The following is an 18,339-nucleotide window of genomic DNA, read 5'->3' on the forward strand; positions in this document are numbered from 1 at the left end:
AAAAATTTGTGGTCATTGCAGTATTGGCACTGGGGTATTACATTTATTTGGGCTTCCAAGAGAGATCGTTGAGATTTAGTTATGGGAAAGCTCCTTTTGAATGGAACCCTTCACACAAATGCCTTCTATAATTATGTGGCAAATACATGATGGCTTCAGGATATAGTACAGCTCGGTAAAGGATTCATGCGATGTTTGTTGAAAGAGGACCAATGACCCATAAAATGTAGATCATACTGTAATTTATATATTGTGGAAGAAGTTATTGGCATTTTTAAGTGATTTTAATGTGGGGTGTTCTCCAAAGCCAGGGTGTTTTTTAGAAACAGTACGGATGAACACATATCGTTTGTTCTCTGTTTGGCTTCACACTCAGAAGCATTGAACTCATTTTGAGGACTGAACGAGTTTTTGAGGAGCTGAAGGCAATAGAATGAGAGTTTGTGCAGGGATTGTCATCTGTGTATGAGATGGGATTCTTAGTGTTGCCAGGCCGAATTCAGTGAACTTAAAAGGAAGGGTCCCTTAACTTTTCTAGGTTTGATGGCCAATCACTAAAATTTGGGGTCAGTGCAATATAGGCCCTTTGGTATTACACTCAGGGGCATTGTACTCATTCTGAAGACTGAACGCGTATTTGAGGAGCTGAAGGCAATAGAAGGAGAGTTAGTGCAGGATTGTGATCTGTGTATGAGATGGGATTCTTGGTGTTGCCAGTCCGAACTCAGTGACCTTGGATGGGTCCCTAAACATTTCTTGCTTTAATGGCTAATCACTAAAATTTGGGGTAACTTCAATATTGACAATGGGTATTAGAGTTATTTGTGCTTCCTAGGGAGATCAGTGAGATTTAGTTATGGAAAAGCTACCTTTGTATCGAACTCTTCTTACAAATGCCTTTTATGAGTATATGGCTAATACTTGAAGGCTTTATGATATGGTTCAGCTCGGTAGAGTAATCATACCATGTTTTGTGTTGAAAGAGGACCAGTGACTCAGAAGGATCATTCTGTGAGTGATATATTGTGGAAGACTTTATTGGCATTTTAAGTGATTTTAATGTTGGGTGTGTGCACCAATGCGAGGGTGTTGATTAGAAACAGCACGGATGAACACATATCGATTGTTCTCCTCTGTTTTACTTTACACTCAGATGCATTGAAATCATTTTGAGGACTGAATGAGTTATTGAGGAGCTGAAGACTATGGAATGAGAGTTTGTGCAGGGAGGGTGATCTGGGTGTTGCCAGTCCGAATGCAATGAACTTAAATGGAAGGGTCCCTTAACTTTTCTAGGTTTGATGGCCAATCACTAAAATTTGGGGTAAGTGCAATATTGGCCCTTGGGTATTACACTCAGAGGCATTGTACTCATTCTGAGGACTGAACGAGTATTTGAGGAGCTGAAGGCAATAGAATGAGAGTTAGTGCAGGATTGTGATCTGTTTATGAGATGGGATTCTTGGTGTTGCCAGTCCGAACTCAGTGACCTTAAATGGAAGGGTCCCTTTACTCTTCTGGGTTTAATGGCGAATCACTAAAAATTTGTGGTCATTGCAGTATTGGCACTGGGGTATTACATTTATTTGGGCTTCCAAGAGAGATCGTTGAGATTTAGTTATGGGAAATCTCCTTTTGACACGAACCCTTCACACAAATGCCTTCTATAATTATGTGGCAAATACATGATGGCTTCAGGATATAGTACAGCTCGGTAAAGGATTCATGCCATGTGTGTTGAAAGAGGACCAATGACTCATAAATTGTAGATCATACTGTAGTTTATATATTGTGGAAGAAGTTATTGGGATTTTTAAATGATTTTAATGTTGGTTGTTCACCAAAGCCAGGGTGTTTTTTAGAAACAGCACGGATGAACACATATCGTTTGTTCTCTGTTTGGATTCAGACTCAGAAGCATTGAAATCATTTTGAGGACTGAACGAGTTTTTGAGGAGCTGAAGGCAATAGAATGAGAGTTAGTGCAGGATTGTGATCTGTTTATGAGATGGGATTCTTGGTGTTGCCAGTCCGAACTCAGTGACCTTAAATGGAAGGGTCCTTTTACTCTTCTAGGTTTAATGGCCAATCACTAAAATTTGGGGTCAGTGCAATATTGGCCCTTGGGTATTACACTCAGAGGCATTGTACTCATTCTGAGGATTGAACGAGTATTTGAGGAGCTGAAGGCAATAGAATGAGAGTTTGTGCAGGATTGTGATCTGTGTTTGAGATGGGATTCTTGGTGTTGCCAGTCCGAACTCAGTGACCTTAAATGGAAGGGTCCTTTAACTCTTCTGGGTTTAATGGCGAATCACTAAAAATTTGTGGTCATTGCAGTATTGGCACTGGGGTATTACATTTATTTTGGCTTCCAAGGAGATCGTTGAGATTTAGTTATGGGAAAGCTCCTTTTGAATGGAACCCTTCACACAAATGCCTTCTATAATTATGTGGCAAATACATGATGGCTTCAGGATATAGTACAGCTCGGTAAAGGATTCATGCGATGTTTGTTGAAAGAGGACCAATGACCCATAAAATGTAGATCATACTGTAATTTATATATTGTGGAAGAAGTTATTGGCATTTTTAAGTGATTTTAATGTGGGGTGTTCTCCAAAGCCAGGGTGTTTTTTTAGAAACAGTACGGATGAACACATATCGTTTGTTCTCTGTTTGGCTTCACACTCAGAAGCATTGAACTCATTTTGAGGACTGAACGAGTTTTTGAGGAGCTGAAGGCAATAGAATGAGAGTTTGTGCAGGGATTGTCATCTGTGTATGAGATGGGATTCTTGGTGTTGCCAGTCCGAATTCAGTGAACTTAAAAGGAAGGGTCCCTTAACTTTTCTAGGTTTGATGGCCAATCACTAAAATTTGGGGTCAGTGCAATATAGGCCCTTGGGTATTACACTCAGGGGCATTGTACTCATTCTGAAGACTGAACGAGTATTTGAGGAGCTGAAGGCAATAGAATGAGAGTTTGTGCAGGATTGTGATCTGTGTATGAGATGGGATTCTTGGTGTTGCCAGTCCGAACTCAGTGACCTTGGATGGGTCCCTAAACATTTCTTGCTTTAATGGCTAATCACTAAAATTTGGGGTAACTTCAATATTGACAATGGGTATTAGAGTTATTTGTGCTTCCTAGGGAGATCAGTGAGATTTAGTTATGGAAAAGCTACCTTTGTATCGAACTCTTCTTACAAATGCCTTTTATGTGTATATGGCTAATACTTGAAGGCTTTATGATATGGTTCAGCTCGGTAGAGTAATCATACCATGTTTTGTGTTGAAAGAGGACCAGTGACTCAGAAGGATCATTCTGTGAGTGATATATTGTGGAAGACTTTATTGGCATTTTAAGTGATTTTAATGTTGGGTGTGTGCACCAATGCGAGGGTGTTGATTAGAAACAGCACGGATGAACACATATCATTTCTTCTCTGTTTGGCTTCATACTCAGAAGCATTGAACTCATTTTAAGGACTGAACGAGTTTTTGAGGAGCTGAAGGCAATAGAATGAGAGTTTGTGCAGGGATTGTGATCTGGGTATGAGATGGGATTCTTGGTGTTGCCAGTCCGAATTCAGTGAACTTAAATGGAAGGGTCCCTTAACTCTTCTAGGTTTAATGGCCAATCACTAAAATTTGGGGTCAGTGCAATATTGGCCCTTGGGTATTACACTCAGAGGCATTGTACTCATTCTGAGGACTGAACGAGTATTTGAGGAGCTGAAGGCAATAGAATGAGAGTTTGTGCAGGATTGTGATCTGTGTATGAGATGGGATTCTTGGTGTTGCCAGTCCGAAATCAGTGACCTTAAATGCAAGGGTCCTTTTACTCTTCTGGATTTAATGGCGAATCACTAAAAATTTGTGGTCACTGCAGTATTGGCACTGGGGTATTACATTTATTTCGGCTTCCAAGAGAGATCGTTGAGAATTAGTTATTGGAAATCTCCTTTTGAATCGAACCCTTCGCACAAATGCCTTTTATAATTATGTGGCAAATAAATGATGGCTTCAGGATATAGTACAGCTCTGTAAAGGATTCATGCCATGTGTGTTGAAAGAGGACCAATGACTCATGAAATGTAGATCATACTGTAATTTATATATTGTGGAAGAAGTTATTTGCATTTTTAAATGATTTTAATGTTGGGTGTTGACCAAAGCCAGGGTGTTTTTTAGAAACAGCACGGATGAACACATATCGTTTGTTCTCTGTTTGGCTTCACACTCAGAAGCATTGAACTCATTTTGAGGACAATCACTAAAATTTGGAGTCAGTGCAATATTGGCACTTAGGTATTACACTCAGAGGCATTGTACTCATTCTGAGGACTGAACGAGTTCTATATCGTTTGTTCTCTGTTTAGCTTCAAACTCAGAAGCATTGAACTCATTTTGAGGACGGAACGAGTTTTTATGGCAATAGAATGAGAGTTTGTGCAGGGATTGTGATCTGTGTATGAGATGGGATTCTTGGTGTTGCCAGTCCGAATTCAGTGACCTTAAATGGAAGGGTCCCTTAACTTTTCTAGGTTTAATGGCCAATCACTAAAATTTGGGGTCAGTGCAATATAGGCCCTTGGGTATTACACTCAGGGGCATTGTACTCATTCTGAGGACTGAACGAGTTTTTGAGGTTCTGAAGGCAATAGAATGAGAGTTTGTGCAGGGAGTGTGATCTGGGTATCAGTTGCCAGGCCGAACTCAGTGACCTTGGATGGGTCCCTTAACATTTCTTGCTTTAATGGCCAATCACTAAAATTGGGGTAACTTCAATATTGGCACTTGGGTATTAGAGTTATTTGTGCTTCCTAGGGAGATCACTGAGATTTAGTTATGGAAAAGCTACCTTTGTATCAAACTCTTCTTACAAATGCCTTTTATGAGTATATGGCTAAGACTTGCAGGCTTTAGGATATGGTACAGCTCGGTAGAGTAATCATACCATTTTTTGTTCTGAAAGAGGACCAGTGACTCAGAAGAATGGATCATACTGTGAGCAATATATTGTGGAAACTTTATTGCCATTTTATGTGATTTTAATGGTGGGTGTGCACCAAAGCCAGGGTGTTGATTAGAAACAGCATGGCTGAACACATATCTTTTGTTCTCTGTTTGGCTTCACACTCAGACACATCAAACTCATTTTGAAGACTGAATGAGTTTTTGAGGAGCTGAAGACTATGGAATGAGAGTTTGTGCAGGGAGGGTGATCTGGGTATCAGATGGGATTCTTGGTTTTGCCAGTCTGAACTCAGTGACCTTAAATGGAAGGGTCCCTTAACTCTTCTTGCTTTTATGGGCGGAGGGCGAACAGTGTCACACTCCCACAGTATTCCCTTACCTTGACTGAAACTGGTGACCTCCTCTGAGAACCGCCTGCTTCTGCCTCCCGAATGCTGGGATTTAAAGTGTGCATCACTACCACCTGGCTTCTAATTGCTCTATATAAGAAACAGCTGAAGTCACTTATCAGGGGTGAAAGCTGAAGAAAAAACACAAAACCAAACAAAACATCACTACACTGAAGCTCCCTGTGCTGGTGGGGTGGAGGAAAGTTCATCTATTCCCGCGGAACTGAGGCATTGGGTCTTTTGACATGGTGGTGTCTATATGTCTAAAATACACATGCACAGGCAAGGCTCCCTCGGTTCCCCCTTCCCCAAACCCAAAACAAGAACCAAACGCCATTAGCATTAGTAAATATCTAGTTGGTGCACTTCAGAACAGCGGAGAAAGCACCACCTGTGACCTGCAGCCGCCGCTGGAGCTGGTACGGGGCGCGGAGGGGGCGGAGGGTGAACAGGGTCACACGGTGCTGAGGGAGGGCGCGGGGCGGCAGCGGAGAGGCCCAGAGGGAGGAGCATATCATGCCAGTGTCAAAACCCCATTAAGTCCTGTTGTGCCATAAAGGTGTACTTAGGGCGTGGCTAGAGGTGGGGCATCACTAGGGCTGAACGGGGCCCACCTGTGAGCAAGGCCCTCGTGCTCGAGCCAGGTGTCCCAATGCTTTAAGGCCAGAGCGCCCAGATCACGGCACGCTGCGGCTGGGGCTGTGGGGACGTTCCTTCATTAATTTATTTATTTGTGGAGAGCTTTCTCTGAGCAGCCGCGACGGCCAGCACCAGGAGCATTGAGCTGGAGCATTTTGAAGAACGGGACAAAAGGCTGCGGCCACGGTTGTGGAGAGGGTCTGGGAGCTCCTCCGGGGGCAGCAGCATCTCTGGCCCCAATTGCAATGGGCTCATCCCCAGCCCGGCGCACAGTGCACACTGCAGCTTCTACCGCACGCGGACTTTGCAGGCCTAAAGCTTTGAGAAGAAGGCCAAGAAGGCACGCTTCTACCGGAATGGGGACTGCTACTTCAATGGCCTGGTCTTTGCCACCTCCAATGATAGCTTCAGTTCCTTTGATTCGCTTCTCACAGAGCTGACCTGCTCGCTGTCTGACAATGTGAACCTGCCTCAGGGCGTCCGCACAATCTACACCATAGACGGCAGTCGGAGGATCACCAGGTTGGACGAGCTGCTGGAAGGTAGGAGGGGCGGGCAAGGCTTGGCAGGTGCAATGACTGTGGGCTGGGCGCTTCCCCGCCTAGAGGTTGGCAGGTGCTTTCTAGGCAGCCAGGGGTTTAGAGCTCCTTTGTTCGTGTTGGGCCAGGGTGTACACATTTTCTGTCCTTCTCAAGAGATTTGCCTTTTTTTTTGAAGAAAATTCTAATGAGTAGAGACAAATGGTACCTTTAAAATTAGCCGACTTATTTTTGCTGGAAGGGCAAGCTGTTTGAAAGCATGGTCCTCCAGTGAGGCGCGGGGTAACCCTTGGTGGAGCTCAGCGCAGCACTTGTGCTGTCCCCGTGATTGGGATCCCACTGTACCTTCTGAGCATGGCTGTAGTTCTGACTTGCTCCAGGTTGGCTTTTCTGATTTCACTTATGGCAGAAGTCACTCGAAATCAAGAGGGGCGATCCAGCATAGCAGGTATCAACCTTGGCTTCATCTTGGACCATACTGGACACTTTTTAAAGTATAGGTGACTGGCCCCACCCACCCCTTAGATATTATGATGTGCATGGTTGGGGTGTGACTTGGGCGTTAAGGTTTTGAAAGTTCCCCAGATGATTTCAGTGTGTAGACAAAATGGAAAAGTAGCCGTGCTTAAAGAATTTTCCACATTTGGTCGACAACGGGGTGAATCAAGATGAATCTCACCTGCCTTCTCCCTGAAGAGGATAACTAGGGTCGAGGGAAGCGACAGCAGAGGCCTATTAGAAATTAGTAATCCTGGCACAACAACTCAGAAGGACCACTTGGTAATATGTTGGGTCATTCTTGAGTTTCTGCAATATTTATTAGTTTTTAGGAAGGGACGGGTGGTTGGTAGTTATGTTACCTCTCAGACATCTTTCGTAATGCAAAAGTGCATTCCATGTAGCCATAACAACAAGAGGGAGGAAACTGATCTCTGAACTAGGTGGTTTTCTTATTTCAGCATAAACTTATATTCTAAAGTCATTTTCTCGATGTCACAGTTGATGAAACCTAAGCAGCATGCATGCCAGGGTTACTGATTTCTAACAGGCCTCAGTTGATGCTTTCTCTTTTACAGTTTCCCTCCAAAGGAAATAAGGTAGCTATTCTGAGGAGTCCTCAAAGTGCCCGAGTTTCTCCATTACTTTTAGCAAATGGTACCCTTGCTCTGTCTACAGGACAACATAATTAAAATTGTCTTCTATATAATTTAGCAGTAGAAGGGACTACCTCACACTTTGTCTTAGAAGTGAGATTTGGTTTTAAAGACTAAAAGAAACCTGTATGTGTGCCAGTAAAATGAAGAAAACATCATTGAGAGATAAGGTCTCATTACATAGCTTCGGCTGTCTTGGTACTCACTACGTAAACCAGGCTGGCCTTGAACTCACAGACATCTGCCTGTCTCCAGTTTCCTGAAAACTGATCCTGATAGTTTTTGTCTGATCCCCATGTCAGAGCACCAGCACAGTGAAAGGCTCAACACGGTTGTGCAAGCACGTGTATCACTGAGGTTCCTAAGTTTTATAGCTGGGTAGGAATGTTGATTTCTCTTTTCCTTTGGCAGTTTGCATAGCATCTTCAGGTACTACTAGAGCTAGTCCTTGGGAAAGAGGCTTGCAGGTCAGTTCCAACTCTATTTCCCTGAGGTCTATGTCTGAAATGTGTAGTATCTTTAACAAAGGCACTGAAACTATATCAATAGCTATGTCAAAATGGAAAAGAATTTTCCAATAATAAAAATAGTGGGAAAGTTACAGTAAGTAAGGTTTTTTGGACTGTATAAACACTAAATTTCTGGATGTCAAGCAGCAGTTTTATGTTGAGGTATAGCAACTTAATATTAGGGGATCCTGGAAAAGTGACTAAAAGTTTGTACAGTTGAAGCACAGACAAATGCAGTCACCTTTAAAATGTGTAAACTCGTGATGAAACTTGTTTAGTATGGGTGAGACACGGGCTTTGTTCCTGATATCCCCCAACAGTCCTTCGGTCTTCCTTTTGGTGCTTAAATTGATTTTCTTTTAGGAAGAGAAATTTCTGTTGCACGAATAATAAAAACCTAGAGATAGATATTGGGTTCAAGTTGAAGATCAGAAAAGCAAAGCAGTCAAGCAACTAGAGAGATCTTATCTCTACCAACTCTCAGACGAACAAAAAATATTCTACTCTCTGCCCAGTCATATTGCTCCTGTCTTCACCTCTCTCCATTAAAGGTGTGTGATTCCCAAAAGCTGGGATTAAAGGTGTGAACCATCACCACCTGGATCTGTTTGTGGATTGATTTTGTGTAGCCCAGGGTAGCCTTGAACTCAAAGAGATCCATCTAACTCTGTCTTCTGAGTCCTGGGATTAAAGGTATGTGCCACCACTCCCTGGCCTGTAGGGCTGACTAGGGTGGCTGCTTTGCCTTCTGATCTCCAGTAAAACTTTATTTATTAGAACACAAATACTATAACACTAAAAATGTCCAATGTTTTTGAGGATGCAGTGATCAAAAGAGATAAAAGTGTACAATTTATTAGCTTTGAAAAGCAGTATGCAATTTTTTGTAACTCTCTCAAAGGTCTTAGTACTTGAACTCATAAATTCATTTTAGAAATTTGTCTAAAATAGCCAGAAAAACAAACATAAGAAACTGTGTATAGGGGCTGGAGGGATGGTTCAGAGGTTAAGAGTACTGATTGCTCTTCCAGAGGTCCTGAGTTCAATTCCCAGCAACCACATGGTGGCTCACAACCATCTGTAATGAGATCTGGTGCCCTCTTCTGGTTTGCAGCATATATGTAGGAAAAACACTGTATAAATAAATTCTAACAAAAAAAACCTGTGCATAGCAAGTTTAAGCCCAGCATGGAATCATGAAAATGGATCGCTACCAGTTAAATACCGAATGTGAAAACATTCCATTTCTTCCTTCATACTGGACATTTCCATCTGTGTTTGGGGAAATCTAACAGTTGAGGAAAAGGCTAAGGGAAAGAAACAATGAGTGAGATCTGTGTGTTGTATTTTTTATTTTGCTCACAAGGATAGGAAAGACAACTTAAAAAGTAATGCAGCAGAAACAGTAGACTGGGGGCACAGAGGTGAGGGGGAGGGAATGAGAGGAGAGGAAGGAGGGGAAACTGCAGTCGGCCTGTAAAATAAATAAATAAAAGTAATTCAGAGGTTGTCATTACCATCAGAAACCAAATGTTTGCTGTTGTTATCATTCTGCATCATGCTGAAGTTAAACAGTCTGAAAGTGATCTTTGAAACCTTGGAAGATGGCTATAGAATGCTACAGGGATTACTCTGGTCACTTGTTGGTTAGTTGGTCTTTCTTCAGAGATAGGGTCTTACTGTGTGGCCCACGTTGGCTCGGACTTGATGCATTCACTTGCCTCCGCCTCCTAAGTTCTGTGATTGTAGACCTTCCCTACCCAGATATTTACATCTCCTGTTAGGTCTTATTAACGTACATGTTTTTCATGTGCAAAGAAAGTGATGTTTTCAAGCTTTGACATGATCCATTGTTTTTGAAAAAAAAAGTATAGATTTGACTTTTGTATACACAATTTTTGGATCCTACATTCTTGGCACCCAGGCCATTCTTGAGGAGCTGTGGTTATCTTTGTGATTTAAAATTTTGGTTTCACTTGCTATTTTTTGTTTGGTGTATGGTTTAAGGAGAAATAGAACAGTATCTCTAGCCTTAAAATGACAAGGAGTTGGGGCTAGAGGAGTGGTCAGCAGTTAAGAGCACTGGCTGCTCTTCCAGGGGTCCTGGGTTCGAGTCCCGGCCACCACATGGTGGCTCACAACCATCTGTAATGGGAACGGGTGCCCTCTTCTTTCGTGCAGGCACACATGCAAATAGAAGCACTCACACACGTAAATAATTCTTCTAAAAATAGCAAGAAATTGGGCTATGTTTAAGATTAATGAAAACCTTAGTTAGGCAGTGTTCATTTTTACTTTATTTTTCCATAAAATTTCTTTATTCTCTGGATTGGTTAAACTAACTACTTGCTGCTGATGTTTTTTTTTTCTTTTGTACTTTTGAGACACGATTTCAATGTATCCTTGACTGTTCTGAAATTCTCTATGTTGACAAGGCTGGCCTTGAACTCAAAGAGATCTGCCTGCCTCTGCCTCTCAAGTGCTGAGATTAAAGGTGTGTGCCACTATGCCCATGCCCATGTCTAACTGCTTTAAGATTCTTTATAGTGTGTGCATGTGTGTGTATGGTGTGTGTGGTTTAGTGTGGTATGTGTGGTGTAGTATGGTGTGTGTCATGTGTATGTATGTGTGTGTGGTGTATTGTGATGTGTGTGTGTGTGTGGTGTGTGTATGTGTGTGTGGTTTAGTGTGGTACGTGTGGTGTAGTATGGTGTGTGTCATGTGTATGTATGTGTGTGTGGTGTATTGTGATGTGTGTAGGTATGTGTGTGTGGTGTAGTGTGTAGATGTGTGTGATGTGGATGGTGTGTATATGTATGTGTGGTACATGTGATGTAGTGTGGTATAGTGTGGAGTGTGTGATGTGTGTATGTATGTGGTTTAGTTGTATATATGTATGTGTGTGGTGTGTGTATGTATGTGTGGTGTGTGTGTGATGTGTGTGGTGTGTGTATGTGTGTGGTGTAGTGTATGTGTGATGTGTGTGGTGTGTGTATGTGTGTGGTGTAGTGTATGTGTGATGTGTGTGTGGTGTGTGATGTATGTGGTGCGTATGTGTGTGGTGTAGTGTGTAGGTGTGTGTGTGGATGGTGTGTATGTATGTGTGTGGTGTGTGTATGTATGTGTGGTGTGTGTGTGATGTGTGTGGTGTGTGTATGTGTGTGGTGTAATGTATGTGTGATGTGTGTGGTGTGTGTATGTGTGTGGTGTGTGTGTGATGTGTGTGTGGTGTGTGATGTGTGTGGTGTGTATGTGTTTGGTGTAGTGTGTAGGTGTGTGTGTGGATGGTGTGTATGTGTGTGTGGTGTGTAATGTGTGTGTGGTGTGTGTATGTATGTGTGGTGTGTGTGTGATGTGTGTGTGATGTGTGTGTGATGTGTGTGTGATGTGTGTGGTGTGTGTATGTGTGTGGTGTAGTGTATGTGTGATGTGTGTGGTGTGTGTATGTGTGTGGTGTAGTGTGTGTGTGATGTATGTGGTGTGTATGTGTGTGTGTGGATAGTGTGTATGTATGTGTGTGGTGTGTGTATGTATGTGTGGTGTGTGTGATGTGTGTGGTGTGTGTATGTGTGTGGTGTAATGTATGTGTGATGTGTGTGGTGTGTGTATGTGTGTGGTGTGTGTGTGTGATGTGTGTGTGGTGTGTGATGTGTGTGGTGTGTATGTGTTTGGTGTAGTGTGTAGGTGTGTGTGTGTGGTGTGTGTGTGTGATGTGTGTGTGGTGTGTAATGTGTGTGTGGTGTGTGTATGTATGTGTGGTGTGTGTGTGATGTGTGTGGTGCGTGTATATGTGTGGTGTAGTGTATGTGTTATGTGTGTGGTGTGTGTATGTGTGTGTGGTGTAGTGTGTGTGTGTGATGTGTATGTGTGTGGTGTATTGTGATGTGTGTAGGTGTGTGTGTGGTGTAGTGTATGTGTGATGTGTGTGGTGTGTATATGTATGTGTGTGGTACGTGTGATGTAGTGTGGTATAGTGTGGAGTGTGTGATGTGTATATGTATGTGGTTTAGTGTGATGTGTATTGTGTAGAAATGTATGTGTGTGGTGTAGTGTGTGCGATGTGTTTGGTGTGTGTATGTGTGTGGTGTAGTGTGTGTGTGATGTGTGTATGTATATGTGTTTGGTGTAGTATGGTGTGTGTAGTGTGTTTGTATCGTGTGTGTATGTGTTGGTGTAGTGTGTAGTGTGTTTGATAAAATGTGTGTATTTTTATGACAGATTTCCTTTGAAGAGAAATGAGAAAGAAACTTAGACATATTAGTGAACTGTCTTTATACAATTTTAGACTGTCTTAAGCATATTTTGTCCTAGTTCACTTACTACCTGAGTTTGTTTTAGTTTAACATTAACTGGGTGTGTGTCACAAAGACAGAAATTGTCCTTTAGACAACTCGCCGTAAGCCATCACTGATCTCATCCTGAAATAGTCGACTTTTATCGGTGTTGGTTTCTTTCATGGATCCGAAGGCTTTGAGATTGAAAATATTATGAGTATCATGTGATAGCAGCATTCATGTCCTTGTTTTTTCATGTTTTCTGTAAACAGCAGAGTTTAACATGAAAAAACATTTTATAGAATTTTGGAACAAGTTGGTTCTTGTCATGGACAGAGGCAAAACAGACTTAGAAATTGATTGCAGTTGATGCTTTTAGGGTAAAACACTTCTAGACTTTGGGACCACTGCCAGCGTTGAGATGCCCATGTGCAGTGTCCTCATCAGGGAGCATGACATCCACTGGTGTGCCTGTCATATGAGCCATCTTAGAGCCTAGGACTCTTTCCACCCTCACTTTCATAAAGCTTAGTTTTTACCTGGGTCGTTAGTACATGGTCAGCTAGTTGCAGATCCCTGCTCTGCTGCATCTCTTCACTCTTCCTTTTCCTGGTAGAGGTGCTTATTTCCTCCTTATTGGTTATGCGGAGATCAAAGGTTAAGCTTGGCCATGCCCTCCACATTCTCAGGGAAGAAGAAGAATGAATTGAGTCTAAATTAAATAAAAATCCTTCATGAAGGCAAATACGCTTGCTCTCTCAGTAGCCCCATGTAATTTTTCAGATTTAAAAATTGACCTCATGCATTTGTTGATGTTAATATAGAAACGCTTCACTCAAACTTTGTAGTGTTTTTCATGATTATTCTCTTTTGGTATTTTTAGGACTTTTAATTGTAGTATGATAGAACTGCCAGACTCAGTGTAGTGAGCTCTGCAGTTAGTATTGCCTCCATGGAGGTTTAATGTTCAGAGTCTAAAGACTGTTCATATTGAAGCAGCCAGCACCTACCCAGAAGAAATGCTCCCGTTTTCATAGGCATTTCAGACTCTTACTTGAAAAGTTTCATATATGTTTTTTTTGTTTCTTCACTTAGTATAGTGGTCAGTATTTTATATATGACCAAAGATAAATGTCTTAAAAGTTTTAGAAGCTGAAAGTGACTATTATTTTTTTTGCAGAACATTTTCTCCTAGGTAATATCAGTGATGATGTAGTAATTTCTCAAACTTCCAAGAAACAGGAAGTATGATCATTATAATTTGTGCCCAACAAACTAATCATGTGGTATGGAGCCCGGGGGTATAAATACAATTTGATATATTCATTTCCTATGGTGTAGTTCTGCTATAGGGGAGAGTTTGTACTTAAGTGGCGAGGGATGACATCTATAAGATTTTTTTCTTTCTTTTTTTTTTTTTTTGTTTTTTCAAGACAGGGTTTCTCTGTGTTTTTGGAGCCTGTCCTGGAACTAGCTCTGTAGACCAGGCTGGCCTCGAACTCACAGAGATCTGCCTGCCTCTGCCTCCCGAGTGCTGGGATTAAAGGCGTGTGCCACCATCGCCTGGCTAAGATTTTTTTGATAATAAAGTTAATAGAACTCTGATCTTGATCATCCTGCAATAGGTATGAGGTCATATTCTTACCCAAGGAATGCTACAAAGTACATCCAGAGAAAATTCTTAGGTGTGTGTGTATGTGGAATGGGGTGCACATGGTTATACACGTTCACGCATGTATGGATGCCTGAGGCTGACATCAGGGGTTTTCCTTTGTTGCTCTCCACAGTATGTCTTAAGGTGAGTCATTGAATCTGGAGTTTGCTTTTTTCGCTAGTTTGGCTGTCAGATCTCCAGGAATTTTTCCCCTGACTCTGCATACTCATAAAACGAGTCTGGCAATGTTCCTTCTGGTTATATTTTGTGCAACATTTGGAGGAGTACAGGAAGTTCTGATGGAATTCTTCATTAAAACCATTTGGCCCTGGGATATTTGGTTTGCTTTTGATGAGAGCTTCGATTTCCTTTAAGAGTATATGGCTATTTAAATTGCTCATCCAAGCCTCATTTTATTTTAGGTAAATGTTGACTAGCCAGAAAATTGTCCATTTCATTTATGTTTCACAATTTTGTGGAGTACAGGTTTCTGTGGTTCGATCTAAGGATTCTGTGAATTTCCTTAGTGTCTGTTGTCATGTATCCATTTTCATTTCTGATTGTGTTAGTTTGGATGTTCCCTCTTGTCTTTTATTAGTTTGCATTAGGGTTTGTTTATCTTCTTTATTTTGTCAAATAACCTGCTTTTTGTCTCATTGATTCATTGTATTATTTATTTGTTTCAATTTATTTCCGCCCTCAATTTTTTTATTTTCTGTTTCTACTTATTCTGGTCATGTCTGCTTTTTTTTTTCGAGACCATTCACATGTGTTGTTAAGTCACTAGTGTGAGCTTTCTGTTTGTGCTAGGAAGTTTCCTCTTGGCACTGCTTTCATTGTGTTACATAGGTTTGGGTACAACGTGCCTTCATTTTTCTTGAGTTTTAGGAAGTATTTATTTTATTTTTCATTGGTCCATGCGTGGTTAAGTAGTTTGCTGTTCAATTTCCATTGTTTTGTAGGATTTCTGATAGTACTGTTGTTGTCAAGTTCTACTTTTAAATCATGGTCATTTGATAGGACACAGTGTATTACTCCAGTTTTTTTCTGTGTATGTTTACTTTGTTCCACAGTGTGGTCAGCTTTATAGACCTTTTCATGAGGTGCTGAGAAGATGGATTTTCCTCCTAGCGCCACTTTCAGTTTGGTTACGTTGTGTCTTTATTTTCTTTGAATTCAAGGAATACTTTCATTTCTTTATTTCTTCCCTGACCCAGGTACAGTTTAGTGGTTGCCTGTTCCCTTTCCATGAGTTTGTCTGTCTTTGGTGTAATAACAGTTGTTATACTTCAACTTTGATCCATGGTCATCTGATAATGCTCATGTGCTTGCAAAATTTTTTTAAATATTTACTTTCTTGGTAATTTATTTATCATGTATGCGATATTCTGTCTGTGTGTGTGTCAGCAGGCCATAAGATGGCGCCAGACATCATTACAGATGGTTGTGAGCCACCATGTGGTTGCCGGGAATTGAACTCAGGAGTTTTGGAAGAGCAGGCAATGCTCTTAACCATTGATCCATCTCTCCAGCCCAATCACCCCCCCTACCATTTTTTTTGTTTGGATTTTCAAGACAGGGTTTCTCTATAGCTTTTGGTTCCTGTCCTGTAAGTAGCTCTTGTAGACCAGTCCTGCCTAGAACTCATAGAGAACTGCCTGCCTCTGCAAAATTTTTTTGTGTCATATAAGGTTCACTTTGTTATCCATGTATGTGGTCAATTTTCGAGAAGGTTCTATGAGTAGGTGAGAGGATATATGCTTTACTATTAGGGCGGAATGTTCTACAGATATTTCTGAAGTCCATTTATTTCATCATCTCCATTATTCCTCTTATTTCTCTGTTATGTTTCTGTCTGGTTGACCTGTCCATTATTGAGAGAGGAGTGCTGCAGTCTCCTACTATTAGTGTGGTTTCGGGCATAAATTTATTTCTAGTGATGTGGGTGCTTTTATATTACTGAAATTTATATTTGGTATTGATACTTCATCCTGATGATATATTCCTGCTGTGAGTATAAAGTATTTGCTGCTCTTAATATTCTTTCTTAATACTGTATCTTTTGTGTTTTTATTATTATGCGGTGAGGGTTTCTGTTTCAGTCTATTTGGTGTTCTGTATGCTTCTTTTACCTTAATAGGAATATCATTTTTTAGGTTGGGAAAGATTTATTCTCTAATTTTGTTGAATCCTTTTCCTCCATTACAGTTTTCAAGTCTTGAAATCTTTCCATTACCAGTTTGATTGCTTTTTCTTGGTTTCCTTTCCCAGGGATTCTTTGATAGATTTCTCATTTCTTCAGAGTTGTTGTTATTCTTCTCATCCTTTTGTTTGAAGTTGTTTTTTTACATTCTTTTTGATGGTCCCTATATTTTTCATAATTTTATGTTTAAAGTCTATTTCTTGTACTACCTCTGGATTAGGGTGTTCAAATTCTCCTGTTGTATATTCCCTGGCTTCTCATACTATCATGCTGTCTTTCAAATTGTTGGAGGTATTCTTACATAAATGCATGCACATTTGTACCAATCCTGTTAGGAGAGTCTTGCCTGCTTGGTATGGTCTTTGCTGCGGCTATCTCTGTGCTTGTGGTTTTTTCTTGGTCTGTCTTCTCTTAGTTTTCTCAGCTCTGGAGTCTCTTATATCTACTCCACCCTGGAGTAGACTGTGGTGATGGACATCAACACATTCCAGATGGATAGGAGTCCTTGGTGGCAAGCTAGGATGGGATAGAGTATTTTTGCATTCATGTTCAATATTGAGATTAGTTTTTTATTCTCTTCCTCGGTTGATTCTTTTTGTTTTTGCGACAATCTTACTGCATAGTCATAAAAAGAGTTTTGGCAATGTTCCTTCTGTTTATATTATGTGCAGCACTTAGAAGAGTATGGAAGTTGTAATGGAATTCTTCATTAACACCATTTGTCCTGGGATATTTTGTTTGCTTTTTACGGGAGCTTCTTTTTCCTTTAAGAGTATATACATATTGAAATTGTTCACCTAGGCATTATTTAATTGATGTAAATGGTACCCACCCAGAAAAGTGTCCATTTCATTTATGTTTTACAATTCTGTGCAGTACTGGTTTTTTTGGTATGATCTAAGAATTCTGTGGATTTCCGTAGTGTCTGTATCCCTTTTCATTTCTGATTGTGTTACTTTGGATGTTTATTCTCATCTTTAATAGGTTGCATAGGGGTTTGTCTATCTTTATTATATAAAATAACCTACTTTTTGTCTCATTGATCTGGTGTATTTTTTATTTGTTTCTACTTAAATTATTTCAAGTTGTGGCCAGCGAGGTCTTGATCTGTATCATATTCATTAAATCCCTTATGAAAAGTGATTTGCTCATATTTTGTTTCTCCAATTCTTATTTTTATCTTGATATGTTTTAGTAATCACTAAATAAAATATATTTTAGTAATCACTAAATAAAATATATTTTAGTATTTATTTTTATCTTGATATGTTTTAGTAATCACTAAATAAAATATATTTTAGTAATCACTAAATAAAATATATTTTAGTAATCACTAAATAAAATAAATTATATGTCCTTAGTATTTTATATTCTACCCAGTATTGCTTTTTGTCCCCTTTTTCCAGAAAGTAAATCTTGATGTTAGGTGTGGTGCCTCACACCTGTAATCCCAGGATCAAGATGGTTTCATATAAGATTGAGGCCAGGCCGTGCCATATAGTGAGGTTCAGTCCAGTATGGGATACAGGGTGAGATCATATGTCAGTAGTAAAACTTTTTATCAATAGAAATTCATTTGCCATTTTCTAGTGTTCTTTATTATACAATACACTATAGTTAATTCATGTGCATATGTGTTAAACATTCCTAAAATATCATAATTTTCTTTTAAACATTCACATATATTTTACATTTTGTGCACATGTTTTTATGCATGTGTGTCACAATATACACGTGGAGGTAGCGGGCAAATTTTAGGAGTCAGTTCTCCCTTTTCAGTGTACCAGGGAGGCAAACTCAGGCCATCTTGGTCCCTGCAAACATCTGTAGGCGCTGGGCCATCCTGCCAGGCCCTGTGTGTATTTTAAAGGAAAAAAAAGTGGAAATAGGGAACTTGGTATTAAGATGACATTCAAGCCTTCTGATGGTCTTTATTTGCACAAAAGGATGTTGTTGTTTCTGGTATTCTTTTCCTTCAGCCTGAAGAATTTCTGA

The 18,339-nt window shown here is 40.4% G+C and overlaps 1 long non-coding RNA gene across 1 annotated transcript in view; it reads left to right on the forward strand.

The window, feature by feature from the left end:
- Positions 1-5,987: 5,987 nt before the first annotated feature.
- The window catches only part of LOC142839751 (uncharacterized), a 54,230-nt gene continuing 41,878 nt past the window's right edge, over positions 5,988-18,339 (forward strand). Inside the window, exon 1 of the long non-coding RNA XR_012908827.1 lies at positions 5,988-6,553. This is a non-coding gene — a long non-coding RNA (uncharacterized LOC142839751). The remainder of the gene's footprint in view (positions 6,554-18,339) is intronic.

The sequence above is a fragment of the Microtus pennsylvanicus genome, chromosome 22, assembly GCF_037038515.1.
Source record: "Microtus pennsylvanicus isolate mMicPen1 chromosome 22, mMicPen1.hap1, whole genome shotgun sequence".
Classification (NCBI taxonomy): domain Eukaryota; kingdom Metazoa; phylum Chordata; class Mammalia; order Rodentia; family Cricetidae; genus Microtus; species Microtus pennsylvanicus.